Here is an 18,306-nt window from a genome sequence, read left to right on the forward strand (position 1 = left end):
AATGAAGACCCCAAACTACAGATCTGACCCAAACAAGGCTGTAAGAGGCTCACCGGCCGGAAGAGGAAGCCACCGGCCATCCACCGGCCACAAAAACACATCACCGGCCAAAAATATAGCCGACCGGCCAAAAATGCCTGATTCGGGGCAGTTTTGACTTTTCGCCTTGGGTCTTTTAAAATAGGGTTTCACACCCTATTTCTTTCATTCCCCCCTAGCTGAAATTACATTCCCTCTCTCTCTAGAAGATTTTCCCCCCTTTCTTTGTCCGTTTTCTCGCGTTTTACGCCCGTTCCATCGTTTGATTCGCGAAGTTTATCGCGTTTCGAACACTTTCACCCGATCGAAACTTCGTTTCGGTGCTTCCTTTGCTATTTCCTCTTTTTGGGGTTTGTTCCCCTCGAGTTTTCCTTGATTTTCCCACATTTTCCACGTTCTGGCTTTTTCGGCCATTTTCCACCCTCTCGGGGGTTGACTTTTTGTTGACCTTCGCATTCTAGCTTTGTTTTCCTTTTCCGACCAGTTTCCTCGTCACTTTTGATATGGCCGACGATATTCCACAGGGTGGGACTCCCTCGGACCACGAGATAGACCCTGGGGCCGAGCTCCTCCCCTTGAGCGTCCGCCCGTTCGACCCGGCGACCTACCGGCCGGCGATTCACATCCTGCCTCTTGATGGACTGCGCCAGTTCAGGAGCTTCGAGAGGGGCGTGCCTCCAGAGCTTCTCTTGCACGAGCCTACATCTCATTTGTCCTTCGGCGCTTCCGAGGTAACATTCTTCCCTCTGCTTTACTTTCCGCAATGTAGAACACTTAGCTGCCATAACTGATTATGCTCTTTAACTGTTTAGCCCAAATGCATTGAGGCACTGTACACTGTAATCGACCGTGAACACACTTGCAACTGATATCTGTTTGAATCTGAATGCGTGCACACACACTGCACTTGCCCTGAACCATTCAAATACACTGACACATCAGTCACTGTAGTTCACTACGAGCACACCGGCACCCGATATCTGTTTGAATCTGGAAAATGTGCACACATGCTGTATCTACACTGGACCATGCAAACACACTGACACATCACATGTTGTAGTTCACTACCAAATCTGAATGCTTTTCAAAACTGTACTTTAGCGTTTCTTCGCCATTGTCTGCTTGAAAACAGGGAGATTCCCATACCGTCCGGGGGTATGGGAATATTGCCACTCGGGATTGGTATGCAGAGCTACCCGACGCGGTTCGCCACATCGTGGACCAGGCCGGTTTCGGCGTATTTTGCAGAGGGCTTTCCAGACTGACGACGAGCAGGCCTCTCCTTGCCGCTCTAGCAGAGAGGTGGTGGGACACGACCGACTCGTTCCACCTTTCTGCCATGGAAGACATAACGATGACTCCCTTCGATTTCTCGATGCTCACAAGCATCGGGGTAGGGGGTGATCCGATCCCCTTTGATACTGATATGGATGAGTGGACGGCTGCTCAGATCCATCTGCTCGGCGAGGTGCCGCCTCTTGCGCGTCCCGGCTTCGTTCGATATTCCTGGTTCGAGGTCCAGTTTAGGGTCCAGCCAGCTTTGACCGAGGAGGCTCCAATGACTCAGGAGGTTGTGGAGAGATACGCACGCGGCTTTCTCATGTTCCTATTTGGGACTACCATTTTCGCCGACCGGGCGAACACTGTGCCTCTTTGCCTGCTTAGTGCACTGGTGGATGTCAGGCAGATCCTGGACTACGATTGAGGCGGCGCCGCTCTGGCCACTCTCTATGGGTACATGAGCTCAGCTTCCCGTGGCAGTGGGCAGTTGCTCGGAGGCTATTGGCATGCTTGGGAGGTACATTTTCTTTTTCTGCTTTACATTTTTGCTTTACATTTTCTGTACTCTATACACAGCACACACTGTACTCTCTGTTTCATGCTGATCGTATACTGCACACACGACACACACATATACCCTGCTTTACACTGACTGTACACTGCACACACGGCACACATATACTCTGCTTTACACTGATTGTACACTGCACACACGGCACACATACACTCTGCTTTGCACTGACTGTATACCGCACACACGACACACATATACTCTGCTTTTCACTGACTGTACACTGCATACACGGCACACATATACTCTGCTTTACACCGACTGTACAATACACGATTCTGCAATTTCTGCTTTATTTTTGTGTTATGCTTTATCTGATAACCGAATTTCTGCTTTATTTTTGTGTTATGCTTTATCTGATAACCGTTCTGGTATTGGCGCTGCAGTTGTGGGTCTATGCCCACTTCTCGAGACTCGCCCCAGTGCCAGACGTAGAGACCCCTCTCGTCATCCCATTTTCGCGTCGCTTTGACGTGAGGTGCGTGCGGAGGCCGCGGGAGACATTCATCTTTTTCCGCCGCTACTTTGACACTATTACCCCCGCAGAGTTATGTTCAATTTTTAGAGTTTTATACAAGCTTCGCTTTACACTATATTTTCAATATCAGTAGATAACAAACTGCATGTCATTTTCAGGTCACCTGGTAACCTTGGGCTCCACTGCCAGTCGTGACCCGGGATCGGTTTGCCGGTGCAGAGGAGACTGCACGTTTTCGGATCTTGCTGGAGGGACCGGTCTGTCGGGCTTGGTACCTGGGTGAGCGTTTCCTATGCCAGACCCTGGTCTTGCCAGAGCAGATAGTTCCAGGTCCACCTCCTACCCACATGAGGGACATCGAGAGGTTCACCGCCCAGGAGATGGCCGATTACACGATCGGCTGGGACGCGGAGGGCTTTAGGGGCGAGGGCGACTACAGAGAGTACGTCCAGACCTACATTATGCGGCCTCTGAGCAGTGGTCGTCGAGCTGAGAGAGGGGGACCTATGGCGCCAGTAGCTGGAGCAGGGACAGGGGTAGGGACGTCGAGGACAGCTCGTGTCCGTGGCAGGAGCGGAGCTCGGAGGGGTCGGGGGGTTAGCTGGCCAGCGCTACCCACGATGATGACATACCGAGGACAGGGTAGGGCGACCTACCAGATCCCCTTTGCTCCTCCTCTGGCTGACCATGAGTTGGTCGGTTTCCATGACTTGCCTCCGGTATATATTACTACATTTTATGCATCTTGTATTGGCATTTCATTTTAGTTTATTTTGATATTCCACAGAATACTGATGCATTTGATACTTTTGCAGGCTTCTTCCGAGTATACCCGGCAGTCCTTGGAGCTGAATGCCTCCATGATGGGGATGTTGTAGCGGACTTTCAACCTCTTGGCCCTCTACAGCATTCCGGTATGTTCTTCTGATCACGGCCTCAAACCATACTCATAAGCTGCTTCACATAATCTAGTGCACAACACAACACTTGATAAGTTGCTCACGGCATTCATCCACTGTACTCATATACTGCATTCTGAACTGATAAACTGCTCACGACATTCGCACACTGTACTCATACACTGCATTCTGCACTGATAAACTGCTCATGGCATTCGCACACTGTACTCATACACTGCATTCTGCATTGATAAACTGCTCACGACATTCGCACACTGTACTCATACACTGCATTCTGCACTGATACTCTGTTCACAGTATTCACACACTGTACTCATACACTGCATTCTGCACTAATAAATTGCTCGCGACATTCACACACTGTACTCATACACTGCATTCTGCACTGATAAACTGCTCACGACATTCGCACACTGTACTCATACACTGCATTCTGTACTGATAAACTGCTCACGGCATTCTCACACTGTACTCATACACTGCATTCTGCACTGATACTCTGTTCACAGTATTCACACACTGTATTCATACACTGCATTCTGCACTGATAAACTGCTCACGGCATTCACACACTGTACTCATAAACTACATTCTACACTGATAAACTGCTCACGGTATACTGATGCATTTGCCTCTTATACTTTTCAGCCTCCTTTCCAGATTCCTGCCATAGGAGGTGCCCCAGCCAGGCCTTCTATTCCTGCCAGAGGAGATGGAGAGGGCAAAGTATTCCCCCGCACCAAGGCGGGGCGCACTCACGTCGGGAGTAGCTCACGGGCTCCAGTCCCTGATGACGATGACGATGACGATGACGAGGAGTCAGAGGCGGAGGCGGAGGCGGAGTCGTCGTCGGAGGAGACCGGAGACGGTTCGGACTTGGACTCAGATGACAGTGCTGATGATGCTCCTGGACCTTCGTCTAGGAAGAGGACGAGGACGGACCCCTAGACCCATGGCCTTTTGACATTGATCCAGACTTTCACTGTTTTTTTTTCTTTTTCTTTTTCTTTTATACCTTTTGCTGGTAGCTAGAGTACCTTGTACTGTCCCAGGCAGATTTTTATTTCCAAAACCATGTACTTGAAAAAGATGATGAAATGAAACAAACTTTTTGTCTGAAAAAGTGTTGTATTTGTACATTTCATGTATTGCATCGCATTGCATCATGTTGCACCTTAATGTAAATGAAATTGATTTGTTGTCTGAAAATTGAACACTTGCATTGTAATAATCAGGTAGCAAACTAGCCAACAGCAAAACAAACCATACCAACCACTGCACATTCTGAACACTTGGCTCATACTCTACTGGGGATTAATCTGCATACAACCCATAACACAGCGCTTGGCTCATTTTGCATACGGCAGATCCTGAACAAACAGTCCAAATCTGACAAGACGGACCATAAAGGTTGAATCTGCTGAAGTTGAAGCACACTCAGATGCGATCTGAAACCCAGAAGTGTCAAAGAGGCCTAGGTTTTCTTGTTCACACTTATCGGGGGTGGACCCCTGCAGTTGTATGAAAGAACCAAATCATGTTTTTGCACAAATGTGGAGAATGACAGCATTCTGAGCACAAAACGATTAATTTTTGAAATTGAAGAAGGTTTTTTTTTTTTTTTTTTTTTTTAAACCGGGGTAGTGAGCCTACAACTGGACATAGCGAGAATGACTCAACAGCAGACACAAAAAAGGTAAACAACTTAAACACAACGAGACACACTCGGAAAAGACTCAAAATAAAGGTCGAAGTAAACAAGACAAAAAGACACGACATACAGATGCGTTAACGGAGACGGGGGACCTCAGATCACAAGGAGCCATTTTCTCTGGGTATTGTTTCCCAGCCTTTCTTATTTGTGATTCTCACATCTCTTTAGCACTCAAGCTCGGTTTTTCTCTCGAAACCCTTTTTGCTCAGTCTTTCTCTCAACTTACACCTCTTTATTCTTTATTCTCTCATTTTTATCCCTCCCCGGGGTGTTTAATGGATGAATAAGAAGTTGTGGGTTCATGCCCAACATGGTTAGCTCACGGCTGTTTCTTCCGGTGGCGCTTGGTCGATGCCTGTAGACACCCCATTTTTGACCGCCCTTAAGACTTGGGCGCCACTGATGTTTTACTTGGTGGAGAAAGGTGTGCAGGGCAAATGTTCAGTTTCTTCGGAAAGGAGAGAGGCAAATCCTTCAAAACACTTTGTTTAGGGGTTTGGAGTTGAAGAAGAGAGGAAAGGAGAGGAGAAAATTAGTTTGGGAGAAGTTCGGCATGAATCCGGGTAGAAGCGAGTCGAGCAGCCCTCACTAAATCGGGCTTATCTATCTGTACACTTGGAGTTTAGCTATGGGGCCACCACCGTCGGAAAGCTTACTTCCGGGGCTTCAATCTGGACACCCACCGGCCATTTTTTGACCTTGGCAGCACCTATCGGCAATCTATTTATCCGGCTGGCAATTTATTGTGCCGACCGGCAATTTATTGTGCTGACCGGCCATTTTTGCTGGCCGACGACCTTCCGGAGTATTCTACAGAATGAGTGGATGCCAGCTGTGCCAGTTGGAGGGCACAGATTGGATCCTCCATACACGTGTATGGAGGATCTTGGCTCTTAGTTTGAAGCTTCTAAGAGAAGCCTTAGTCTCTTGGCTCTATAAAGGAAGCTCTCCTCTTCCTTATACCAGGTTAGAAGAAAACCAGCTGGAGCATTACATACAATCCTTCATATATCTCATCCAAGCCTCCAAACCCTAAAATCCTTGCTCCATTTGCACTACACCCTATAGCACCACACCACCACTTCCATTTCCAGCAGCTGGAGGCTGTTCTTCAAAGCCTAAGGAGCCACAAACTCAAGCCAAGAAGCCATCGAAGTTTGGTCTTCAAGGGTGAGTAGCATTCCCTCTCTTTTGAGCTTTTTCTTGTATCATTTCTTAGCCATATTTGCTTACTGTTTTGGGCTCCGACCCTAACTGAAGTTAAGCTCATTTTGAGCCATTTTTCATGTTTCATTAAGGGCTCAACACTGTTTGAGCCCCCCCTCTTGCACTTGCTTCATTGTCCTTCTTAAATGCCATAATCTTGCATGTATTTTTTGGCCTGTGTATGATCTATTTTAGAGCCTGATGTAAACTGAAAATAGACTTATTTTGAGCCCCTCTTCAACATTTAAGAAGGGCTCAACACTGTTTGGGACCTTCATGTTATACTTGCCTTTATATTCTCTTTTTGGTCCCATTTTTGCATGCCTTGGAAGCCCCTGATGTTGCTATTTTTGGACTTTGGTCCAAACTAAAAACAGCCATATTTTTCCCCCCTTGTCATGTTTAATTAAGGGTCTTTGGTTGTTTGTTGAATATTTTGTATACTTTGTGTTATAGCCTCTTTTGAGCCTCATCTTGCATGACATTTTGAGTGTATTTATATACTGTTTTTGGGGCTTCCATAAACTATAAGTAGTCATATTTTTGGCCCCTCTTCAGTGTTGTAGAAGAGTCTTTTTCTGTTTGGGCTTTGTATCTACCACTTACTTCTTTGTCCATCTTTCGGTCCAATTCTTGCATAAGAGCTTAGCCATACCTATGTTTGTTTTTGGGGTTTTTACAGTGCTTTAAAATGTCATATTTAGGGGCCCTCTTCAATGTTGTTGAAGGGCCCTAACCTGTTTGGGGTCAGCAGCTGTGAGTTGCTTCATTATCTCATACTTAGGGCCATTTTTGCATGCTAGTTTTGCCCTATTTGTGTTTGTTGTTTGACCATGCTTTGAACTATAAAAATGATTATTTTGGGGCTGCCTTGCTTCTGTCTTTTCATTCCATGTACCAATTATGCATGCTTTGTGTAGCTGTAAGCCATTTCATGTACCCAGTTTTGCACTTCGGGAGAAATTCCATGCATCGGGTGTCATTTTGCCTTGTTTCGGGGCTGTTTTGCCCCTCATTTTGCTACTGATTTTTTTGCATGTTTGCATATCATATTCCATGTCTTGCCATGCTTTGGTAGAGTGGCATTCGTGCCTTAGGTTCGGTCCTCGGTTTGCGTGCATATCTGCACGCATTTCGAGTGTCTCATTTTCATCTCAGGGCCATCGATGTGGGTGCGGCTGAGGTCCACTCACATTGGTGTAAGTCCATCTTGCATTGTGTATGCCATGTTTCAATGCGTTGTGCATGTTATGTTGTTAGCATTGTGTGTGCCACGTAGTTATATTGCATGTTTGTATGTTTGCTTGCATGCTTAGGTCGCATGTGCATTGTTGTGCATTGCCTCGCCTCTTCACCAACCATGATTGAGGTTGGGTCCCTTGTATGTTTTGTGTGCATTGCGTTTGACATTGAAATGCACACTTGACTCTTTGGCCATCATGTATTGAAATGCGTGATTGGTGGCCCGAGGGTCGAGGGCCATGCTCCCTTGAGTCCATTACATGATAGGGAGTGTGTCCATGCATACATGTGCTTGAAATCCCATGCCACATGCTGTCTGTCCTCTGTTGCTGTCAAAACTGTCTCCTGCATGAAATTTCTGCCGGCCGGCATAATACATTGCCGATCGGCCGTTGGTGAATGGCCGGTGACTAAATCAGCAGCCGATGGGAATTATACACTGCCGGTGGGAATTTCCCCCAGCCGGTGGTATTCTGCAGTGTGCAAGGAATCTGTCCCAGAATTTTGGAATTTTTCAGAAAAGCAAGGCAGTAAAACAGAGGCAGCAATGGTATGGTGCGAGCTTTCCGGGCGAGACGGATTCGAGCATGCATCATTCACGCATCCCGAGGCGGGGGCTGTGGCCACCTTCTCTTTTGTTTACATTCATTCTGCTAAGTAAATTAGAAATTCTGTAATAATTTTATTTGCTTATCATTCGGACTGTAATATTTATTTGGTCCCTCCGAGTGAGGGCGGTTATGTAATAAGTGTGCGTGCATTTGTGCATGTCTTCCAACCCCCACTTCTTTCTCCCTTTTTACTTACCTGCTTTTGATGGTTAGTATTAGGACATGTTTACTTTAGCATACCTTATGCTATGCATGCGTGCATCATTCATCAGTATTGCATGCACCAGGCTCGGCGCATCATACTAACTGCATAAGTATTTCAAATCTAACTTGAATACATGCTACTTGTGCATTTTCACATGTCATTTATAGACTAGCCGACCCTACTCTAGTGACATTCCGCATGTGTTACATTAGCCATCTTAACATGAACTAGGATCATGCATATGATTACTAACTAGTTTCTATTTTGGCTTGGAGTACTCTGTAAGTCCTTTTGCTTTAGCATCCTTGCATGTGTGTGAGTGACTGCCATAAAAGCATGCTTACCATGAGGCTATATGCTTATGTGATATAACTGCTTGAATGCCTGCGGGTGAAGGTTGGATTGTTTGAGTTGGAAAAACTCGTTGAAATCCGTATTTTAGCCTACTTACGAGTAGCAAATTCCAAAACATTTTCTAAAACAAACGGATATGCAATGCTTATTTCCAAATTAGGCAATCTAGTCTATATTTGTTTACTGTGCGCATAACATAGTAATTCTAGGCTAATAAATGGAATAAGAACATATAACGTTTTCAAAAAAAGGATATCACGGTTAGTAGAGGCCGATCTTCGGATCGGGCGAGAGGGGGTGCTCATAGCTGACCTTCCCCAATCGTACCCTAGCTCCCGAGCCGAGGCAACTCTGGTGATGACGGACATGTGGCCTTCGGCACCGAGTCAGGGTTTCCTAAATTCCCCCATAAAAAATATTTAGGTGGCGACTCTATATCTGGCAAAGCAGTCCATGTTTGTCACTTCTTTCCTAAAATCTGTTTTCTCAAAACGATTTGCCAGATTTGGACTCTTTGGTTCAAGATTAAGAACCGTGACACAAATCGAGTCCGAACTGTAGCGAGGCCCCCACGCGGGCGCGTCTACAATGCCCCAGGTAAGGGAACGGAGTACCTTGATCCCTTCAGATTCGTGCTTCGCACTTGGTTCGATACCTCGTTGCTCGGAGGTTGAGAGAGCTTTCAGCCCTTTAATGACAGCTTGAGTTGTGCCCTTCTTGGCAAGTATGTTGGCGATAGGGGAAAAATAGGAAGCTTGACTCAACTGTGCCCCTAGTTCATTATTATGACCATTTTTGTTTTGGTTTTCTACTAAAACAATTTTGACCAAGATAAGAGTCAGATTAACACACTTGTTCGATTTTTGATTTGAAAACCATGCAAGTCAGGCCATGAGCACTGAAAATTTTCCTTTTTTTGGGTCCAAAATGGTCTAAGTTTTGGAGAAATGAAATAGTTTTCGAGAAAATAGTCAACCTTAGTAAAAATTTTCAAAAACTATTTTCGCAAACGGCCGGTGCTAAACAAGCATGGAACTTACCCTCGAGATGCACAACCTTGGTTCGAAGGCAATGGAAAATTGCCCCTTGTTTGAAGGACGCTGCATGGCAATGGAAAGTTGCCCTTGGTTTGAACGACGACTCATGGCAACGGAAAGTTGCCCCTTGTTTGGATGATGCCACAGCATATTGAAAACAGTCCTCACTAGTGATGATCCCGACCGAACTTCCTCTGATACAGAGAAGACGAAGATGGTCAAAACCAATATATGGACGCAGTCACTTTGAAAGTGTTGGTGGCTGGACTTCAAGACGAAGCTGCCTATGTATCCCAAACATGGGAATCGCGGATGATTAAAACCATTACATGGACTTAGTTGCTATGAAAGCGTTGGGGGCTGGACTTCAGGACGAAGCTGCCTACGTATCCCAAACATGGGAATCAAGCCTTACGTAGTTCCGGTTAAGGTACACTCAGGTATTTAACCTCTCCTTTTGTGCTGTAACTTTTGCCAAGGCCGCCCGTTGCGGGTTTTCGACCTTGCGAGCTTTGTTCTTCTTTTCTTTTTCAATTCTTTTCTCTTTTTTTTTCTTTTTTTTTTATTTTTCATTTTTTTCATTTCTTTTGCATTTTTTTTTGTATTTTCTCTTACTCTAATTTTTGCCTGGGTCGCCCTTCCGGGTTTTCGGCTCAGCGAGCCTCTCAAAGGGTAAAAGTGTAACAAGTCCATGCCAAATGGTTTTAGGGTTTCGAAGCCATCCGTGTCCGGGAGAATGGCTGTTGTATTGACTTACGGAAGGACCCATCTTCAGCTCTTCGAGCATATCGGACATTTTTTCCCCTAGTTGGAGGGGTACTTTTGTCCTAGATTTACAGGCTTCTTCTGATGAGATCTAATCTTCTTGATCTGACTTTGGTGCCTCTTGTTCGAGGGCTGCTTCCAATTTGGCCACACAGGCCTCTCTTGATGGTCGATCGTTGAACACTCCGAATTGTGGTTCAAGGCTTCAAAACAAAGGCTCGAGTCTTGAGGCTGAGAGCGATCCTAAGCTGCACAATCTCAAGAGTGATTCCACACAGGTCTTCGCAGGACTGCGCAAAACATTTTGTTTTTGAAAGTTTTTAAAGAAGCGACGAATTGCTCGCGCTGAAGATAGTGTGGAACCAGTCTGGATCAAGCCAGGGTCCTTCTCAGTACTCACGCCGACAAGCATGATTTCAATCATTAAGGGCTTAGCACGCCTCTCTTTCTCTCAATTTGATCAAAGTTTGCAAAACCCGAGGAATTCCTTCCTCTTTGTTTTCACCACAGTGTTCAAAAAGTTTTGAAAAACTTAGGTCAATGCAATGATTTTCAGGGCACAAGAGAACAGGTGGAATGTACTGCTGTTCCATTCAAGTCCCCTGGCACAACTAATTCAGAATAGTAGTAAGCATGAAAACATGATAGCCGCAGCTGTTTCATTGCAACTGGCTCCACAATAGAGACAGACTCAAAAGAAAAGCAAAAGGATAATTACAAAACGGTGTTCGAGGCAACAGCTCCGGAATCACCCAACATTCTATACAAAGGGGACTAACTCGCTACAACAAGACAGACCTATAAGAAAAAGGACTGACTCAAGACAATGAGACAGACTCAAAAAAAAACAAAAGACTAACTTGACACGCAAGCCAGGATTTACAAAACTAGCATTCGCAGATGCTCCAAAAATGCGTGCCAGATGCCACATCCAAAATACACCGAGCGCTGCCTGCAGGTGGTCCAACCCCTGATCACAAATTTGCAGTATCCTCGAAGTCCAACAGCTCAGTGGTAACAGACTTTGCTGAGGTAGGCGAGAGGATGAACTCGTTGTCGATCAAATCTTGCACCTCATGACGAAGGCGGAAACAACCATCGGTGCCGTGACCGGACTGTTGGTGGTACGCGCAGTACAAGGTAGCATCATGCGAGAGAGGGAGATTCTTCGGGAGAGGTCGAGGCTCGAGGGGTTTAAGATGCCCCTTTTTAGCCAATATTTGAAATGCCCTAGACAGAGGCATGTAGAGGGCATGAAAGGCTCTGCGCCTTCGAGGCAGGTACTTTGAAGTCTGAGGGTTCTTGATAGACGCACTAGCGAAAGGGTCGGCAGGCACTGCCTTGGCTTTCTGATCTTTTCCTGGTATAGGGTTAGGGATGACAGGGACTGTCTTGGCATGACGGGGCCCATCCCGATTTTCCGCTCGGCTTGAACTGCCTTCGGTTGGAGTGGGGAAAGCATCATCCACAACTTTACTCATGACTGCGAATACTTGTTGCCTATTCATCCCCCAGGCTTTCAAAGCCTCGGCTGCCCACAGCAGTTGTTCAATGGGATCGGCATCTGCCTTCATTTTGTTCTTATCTCTGGCCTCAGCCTGATCGGGGGTTTGGGTTACTACATCAGAGCGAAGCCCGGTTGTTGCTGACACATCGTTGCTGTAGCTGGAGGCAACCTCTGGTTGGCTGAGCTCAATCACAATCCGCTCCAGTAACGGGGGCTCCTGTGATATGAAATTCCCGGCATACGGTGTAGCTGGTGGCGAAGCCGACATTCCATAGGCCAGATCGGCCACGGATCTCTGGAGGTCGCCTATCATTCCCATCAATTCAAATGTGGTGGGCTCACGAGCCTGATACAACTGGGGGTTCCAGACCGGGTGCGCGACAGACGACCTGGGTGGATGCGGTACATCGACATTGGTCTCGCTTTGTAGAGTGATTCCTTGATCTGATGCGGCCGTCATAACCACAATCTCCTCTGAATTCTGCGTCATGATAAGCTCGTTGTACTGAACGGTGACTGACGGATCAGATATCTGTCTTGTCTCAACAAGGAGGAACACTAGCTATTCTGTATCAACTCTCTGAACTGAAAGAGAAAACACGCAGCATTTCGGACCAATCAGAATGGACGCTAGTATAGCTGAATAACTGTACTCTACTACTGATCACTTTTTCCCGAAATCACTGCCCCCAAAATACTGAATCGGATACCCACAGATATAACTGATTCTCATAAACTGACATTGATGCCTTCAGGTCCGATACTCAAACTTGCAAACTGATATGTGTGTTCCCCTGCATAGATACACTCTAAAAACACATAGCAAGTAAAGAGAGCCGAAACACCCCTATGGAGGGGTAGGGTTTCCCTGTCCTATTTTTGTCAGGAGCTAGGGTTTCACTATGCACGCAGCAGTTTTCAAACAACCTAACATTGGGTAAGCAACCTGTCCTAGTTTGGAATGGTCACTATGGATTTCGATATGCACTAGGTCGAATGGTCGAAAAGGGTGCCCCGGTAAAATCGGGGTTTGTGTTCCCATACTGTCAGAGCCCACAACCGGTCAGCCTTTTGGCATGCTTTGACAAAGTCAAGCCTCCGGCAAACCGTTCAGGACTGGCAGATGGCAAACACGGTGTCCTAGGCGCACCAATGCACATGCTATGCAAAGAGACACATAAATGAAATCAAAACAGGATATCACGAGTTCGAGTCAAGCTCTCCAAACTCCCCAGCAGAGTCGCCAGAAACTGTAGATGTCCCCGAACGCCCCGGGAGGACGAGTCCCCTCGTTCTGTTCGTTTTGCGGGTCTACTACAGTTCAGGACTCTCAATTGGTCACGGTTCTAAATCTGAACCAAAGAGTCCAAATCCGGCAAATCATTTTGAGAAAATAGATTTTGAAAAAGAAGTGCCAAACATGGACTGCTTTGCCAGATACAGAGTCGCCACCTAAATATTTTGTTTTGGAAAATTTAGGAAACCATGACTCGGTGCCAAAGGCCACGTGTCTGTCATCACCAAAGTTGCCTCGGTTCGGGAGCTTGGGTACGATTGGGGAAGGTCAGCTATGAGCACCCCCTCTCGCCCGATCCTAAGATCGGCCTCTACTAACCGTGATATCCGTTTTTGAAAACGTTATGTGTTCTTATTCCAGTTATTAGCCTAGAATTACTATGTTATGCGCACAGCAAACAAGTATAGACTGGATCGCCTGAATTGGAACAAAACATCTCACATTTGTTTAATTGAAAATGGTTTGATGGTGCTACCTGCAAGTAGGCTAAGACGTGGACTTGCCACCCTCGGATGGGCTTAGAAAACATGATTTTGCCACTATCTAATGGGCTTAAAACTCACAATTAATGAATTGTTCCAATTCAAATAACCCAACCTTCACCCACAGGCATTCAGGCAGTTATATCACATAAGCATCTAGCCTCATGGTAATCATACTATTATGCCAACACTCACACGCATACGGTATGCTAAAGCATAAATGCTTACCTAGTACTCCGTGCCAAAACAAGAACATGTTAGCAATCATGCATGATCCAAGACCATGTTTAAATGCCTAATGCAACGCATACGGAATGTCACTAGAGTAGGCTCGGCTAGTCTATAAATGACATTTGAAAATGCACAAGTAGCACGTATTCAAGTTAGACTTGAAATACTTATGCAGTTAGTATGATGCGCCGAGCCTGGTGCATGCAATACTGATGAATGATGCACGCATGCATCGCATAAGGTATGCTAAAGTAAACATGTCCTAATACTAACCATCAAAAGCAGGTAAGTAAAAGGGAGAAAGAAGTGGGGGTTAAAAGACATGCACACACGCACCCACACTTATTACAGATTTGCCCTCGCTCGGAGGGACCGAAAGAATAGTACAAGTTAATTAACCTACAAGCTAATTAAATATTACAGACCAATTAATTAATTAACACATTAACTAATCTAATGAAAGCAGTAAACGGCCTCGGGAAGAGGGCCCAATGCAATGCGCGCTCGGCTCCGCTCGGAAAGTCACTGCCATGCACAAGTTGCCTTTGCTTTGATTGTTCTGCTTCTCTAAAAATTGCACAACTCCCAAGGTTGCTTCTCTGAGTGTTTTGGAACACCACCGGCTGAGTGGGATCATCACCGGCCACTTAGAATGGTCATCGGCTAAACATTATGCTCTTGGCCAAACACTCTTTGCCGGTCGGCACTCAACACTGCCGGCCGGCCAAATCTTCCTGCAAAAACTGGTTTGACAGCAGCAGAGGACAAAACATGGCATGGCAATGTATTTCAAGCAATGTATGCACCAATCACACCTTTTATCATATTTATGACTCAAAGGGCTGTGCTCATTGGTTCTCGGACCATCAATCGCGCATTTCGATGCATGATGGCCCAAGAGACCAAGTATGCATTTTGATTTCAAATGCAATGCACAAACACAAACAAAGGCCCAATCCCTATCACTAGATCAAGGGACAAGGCATGCATGCTAGATGGAATGCAACCTAGGCATGCCAACTAGTATGCTATATGGTATGGAGGGGAGCATGCAAACATGCGATGTACACTAGGTACGCAACCTAAGCAAACAAGGTAAACAAGCATGTCACAACTATGCAAGCTAATGAAGCATGCGAGATGTGATATAATCATGCAAGTGTGCAAGACATGCAAACATGCTAGCAACTTGACCAAGGGAATGCATGCCAAATGTAAGTGATTTCAAGCATGCAACACATGCAACCAAAACATGCAAACGTGGATTAATGCAACAACATTTGAATAGCATGCAAAAGGTGGATTTAAACTGAATTAGGCAACTCTCAACTAGGCCCAAAACAATGGCTAACATGCTCAAGAATGGAATGACGAATGACATGCAAGCATGCATGCACACAAGGACCAACACCTAAGCATATAGGAACAACTCTCAAGCACACTTAAGAGGATGCAAACATGGGCTAATGGCATGCATTATAAGCTTTGAAAATCATGTTAAGAATGGTGCTAAACCAAGTAAACAAGGTAAGCATGGCATGCAACAATGGTCCAAGATTCAAGGCAAGCCTAAGGGGGATTGAACTACACTTAATGCAACCACACATGGCATGAATTAAATGACCAAAACCAGAGTTTTAGCATGCTAAAACAAAGCCAAAAGACCACTTAGATGGCATCTAAATGACTTGCACATGGAAGCATACACAATGACCAAACATGGAGCATAGGACACAACCTCTTGAAGCATCAAAGGGGCTATGAAATGCAAGCATACAAGCATGCTAAGAGGACTGAAATGATGCTATAAGTGGTGTCAAACCACTGAAATAAATCAAACAATGCATGCTCAACACTTCACACATTTAAAGCCTACAAGCTAAACAATGTAAAGGAGCTATGCAATGCGTGCCATGGTCGACCAAAACAACTAAAGGTAGACCTTAAGCATGGCAAGACAAACATAAAAGCTTCATAAAGCTAGGCCTAAACATGCTTGAATAAGGGCTCAAAGCATAGGACATGTTAAGGCTAAAACAAGGCATTACAAGGCATGTACACTAAGCAAGCATGGTGTACCAAAACCAATATACAACAATGCTATATTATGACATAATAAGCATGAAAATCAGTCAAGGCATGGTCAATACACACTCAAACTATACGCTCCCTCAAGAGGCTAAAAATGGCCCTTTTCAAGGACAACAAGGAGAGGGGGTGGCCCTCTCCTTCCTAGGACCTCAAGGCACCATCCTCATCACTGAAATCCCTCAAGATTTCAGTGGTGAGGAGGCCCAAACACAATGGTCCCGGAGCTCAACCAAAATGGCACAAAACAAGGGCCAAACAAGCCTTAAGAGAGGTCAAACAACCTCAAAACTTAGAGCACTCTTAAACAACTATTTAGAGGGCTCAAAAATAGAACTTTTATGTGCTATACACCAAGTCTAAAAATAGTTGCAAGATAGTCAAAAAGAGTATGCAAGAATGGGGTAAAAAGGGACAAAAGTCTTACCCTTGTAGACCTTCTTCAAAAGTGGTGGACCAGTTGCTTCTTTGAGCTAAATCAGTCCAAAAACTTCAAGGAAAGACCTCTAGTACCTCAGCCACTAAGAAAATGTGTGATGGTGGGTGTTTGTGCACAAAAATGAGACCAAAAACACACACTAAACACAAGAGAGAGAGATATATAGAGATAGATGATATATGTAAACCCTAACCCTAAAGCTCAAGCTCTTAAAAATGTTGTCTAAGTTTCCTTTCTCTCCTCAATTTTTTCTTCTCTTCTCCTCTCTTTTTCTCCTCCCTCTTTTTCTTGTTTTAGAGAGCTTGATTGATATAGCTATGTATCAATCTGCAGCACCACAGAACACCCCACGTCCAGGTATGGGCTGGGGTATGGCCTAGAATGACAGCTGCCAGCTGTCAGCAGAGATATCTGTTGAAAACCACACTTGGCCGGCCGGCCATCAAAGTGGCCGACCAGCAGTCAAATTGGCCGGCCGGCCATCACATTTTGCCGATGGAAACATAACACAGCCGGTGGCCTCAAGCCATGGCCGATGGAGTGTGGGGATGTCCCAAAAGCCGTTCCCTGCCCTCCAAAGCAAAAACACAAGTGTTTGGTACAAAACCAGACACAAAACGATCGAGTCGAGAGATCCTGAGGCAAGGCGCGTAGCTGAGGCCTCTGGGAACTCAAGACGAACACAAACATGGATGATCACCTAGTGTTCAAGTGGTGACGTCCAAGTCTTGAGGACGGTAAAAAATGGGGTGTTTGTAGACGCGTCCGTGAGGGACCCCGCTACTATAGTTCGGACTCGATTTGTGTCACGGTTCTTAATCTTGAACCAAAGAGTCCAAATCTGGCAAATCGTTTTGAGAAAACAGATTTTAGGAAAGAAGTGCCAAACATGGACTGCTTTGCCAGATACAGAGTCGCCACCTAAATATTTTAAAATGGGAAAATTTAGGAAACCTTGACTCAGTGCCGAAGGCCACGTGTCCGTCATCACCGGAGTTGTCTCGGCTCGGGAGCTAGGGTACGATCGGGGAAGGTCAACTATGAGCACCCCCTTTCGCCCGGTCCGAAAACCGGCCTCTACTAACCATGATTTCCGATTTTGAAAACGTTATGTGTTCTTAAACCAATTATTAGCCTAGCGTTACTACGTTATGCACGCAGCAAACAAGTATAGACTAGATTGCCTAATTTGGAAACAAGCATTGCATATCCGTTTGTTTTGGAAAAATGTTTTGGAATTTGCTACTCGCAAGTAGGCTAAAATACGGATTTCAACGAGTTTTTCCAACTCAAACAATCCAACCTTCACCCACAGGCATTCGAACAGTTTATAACACATAAGCATCTAGCCACATGGTAAGCATGCTATCATGTTAACATTCACACGCATGCGAGATGCTAAAGCGTAAATACTTACATCGTACTCCGTGCCAAAACAACAAACTAGTTAGCAAACATGCATGTCCTAGTTCATGTCAAGTTGACTAATGCAACACATGCAAGATGCAATTAGAGTAGGCTCGGCTAACCTAAACATGGCATGTGAAATGCAACCAATTGATGCACGTATTCAATTTGGAATTTGAAATACAAATGCAGTTAGCATGATGTACCGAGCCCGATGTATGCAGGACAGATGTATGAATGCACGCATGCATTGCATAAGGTATGCTAATTTTAAATATGCCCTAGTCTACCATCATAAGCAGGTAAATAAAAGGGAAGAAAGACGTGGGATTGGAAGACATACACCCCACACACACACACTTATTACAGATTTGCCCTCGCCCGGAGGGACCAAATAAATAATACAAATTAATTAACTACGCAAGCTAATTA

The sequence above is a fragment of the Camellia sinensis genome, chromosome 14 (genome assembly GCF_055761805.1).
Source record: "Camellia sinensis isolate YWXY chromosome 14, ASM5576180v1, whole genome shotgun sequence".
NCBI classification, from domain to species: Eukaryota; Viridiplantae; Streptophyta; class Magnoliopsida; order Ericales; family Theaceae; genus Camellia; species Camellia sinensis.